The sequence below is a fragment of the Colobus angolensis genome, unplaced genomic scaffold (genome assembly GCF_000951035.1).
Source record: "Colobus angolensis palliatus isolate OR3802 unplaced genomic scaffold, Cang.pa_1.0 Scaffold175, whole genome shotgun sequence".
Taxonomy (NCBI): Eukaryota; Metazoa; Chordata; class Mammalia; order Primates; family Cercopithecidae; genus Colobus; species Colobus angolensis.
In genome coordinates this window covers 6,547,002-6,548,568 of record NW_012114877.1, presented here as the reverse complement: position 1 = coordinate 6,548,568, position 1,567 = coordinate 6,547,002, and positions in this window count along the sequence as shown.

The following is a 1,567-nucleotide window of genomic DNA, read 5'->3' as shown; positions in this document are numbered from 1 at the left end:
GGATTGCACCACTAAACTCCAGCCTGGGCAACACAGTGAGGCTCCGTCTCAAAAAAAAAAAAAAAGTTGAGAAGAGGATGAGTCTCATCCAGGTTCTGTTCTTTAAAATCCTATTTTCAGTGGTTATAGGGAATTACTTTACCTGTAGAGGGATAGTAAAACATGCACTTTTAGATATTTTGGCTATTTTTCAAATATAAAAATAGGCCAGGCGCAGTGGCTCACACCTGTAATCCCAGCACTTTGGGAGGCCAAGGTGGGCAGATCACTTGAGGTCAGGGGTTCAAGACCAGCCTGGCCAACATGGTGAAACCCTGTCTCTACTAAAAATACAAAAATTAACCATGCATAGTGGCACACCGTGTAGTCCCAGCTACTCAGGAGGCTGAGGCAGGAGAGTCCCTTGAACCTGGGAGGTGGAGGTTGCAGTCAGCCAAAATGGTGCCACTGCATTCCAGCCTGCGCGACAGAGTGAGACTTTCTCAAAAAAGTGTGTGTGTAGAAATTGTTCAGATAGTTCAGAAGGTTATACAATGAAAAGAAAAAACCTTTACTTCCCACCCAGGCCCAGTCATGTTCCCCAGATGTCATCACTCTTTAACCGCTCCCTCTGTATACGTACATATAGTGCTGTTCTCTGCCGGCTTTTTTACAGAATTTATCTCGGAGATGTCAGCACATCAGTGCGTGTAAATCTACCTCATGATTTTTATTAAGTGCATATTTTCTGACGTGGAGTATTTCCTAAATTATGTGAGCAATCTGCATTAATGGCTATTCGAATGGCCTATGCCAGGAGAAAACTGGAAATAAGACAGCAATGAATATTTGTGTGCATTCAACTTTGTGCACCTGTCTAAATATAGCTGGCCATAGGACATAACTGCAAGTGTCATTATTGGGCTGAAGTCATACACGGTTTCCATTTTGATATGGATGATGCTGTACTGCACTCTAGGGAGGTCAACAAATTTGTATTCCTATTAGCTGGCATATGGGAGTTCAACATGCACATAGAAATTTGTGAGTAGGGCCAGTTGCAGTGGCTTACACCTATAATCCCAGCACTTTGAGAGGCTGAAGTGGGAGCATTGCTTGAGGCCAGGAGTTTCAGACCAACTTGGGCAACATAGCAAGACTCCATCTCTACAAAAAATTTTAAAAAGTTAACCGTGCAAGATGATGTATGCCTCTAGTCCCAGCTTCTTAGGAGGCTGAGGTGGGACAATCACTTGAGCCCAGGAATTTGAGGCTACCGTGTGAGCTCTCACACCACCACACTCCAGCCTGGGTGACAGGACAAGACCCAGTCTCAAAAAAAGAAAGAAAAAAATTCATGAGTAAAGTATAGTTTGTGACTTGAGTCAAATTTATCCTCACTCTCTGAAAGCATTCACAATAGAAGTTTAATTATAAGATGAAAATTAGCAAATTATGTGTTAATAAAGTTGGTATTCTGAGGTTTGTGGGGGCAGCTAAAAAAATCTTGATTTTTAAAGTTAATTTTTACAAATCTTGATTTTTAATTTACTTGAGGAGTAAAATTTTTTTAAAGAAATTATTTCGC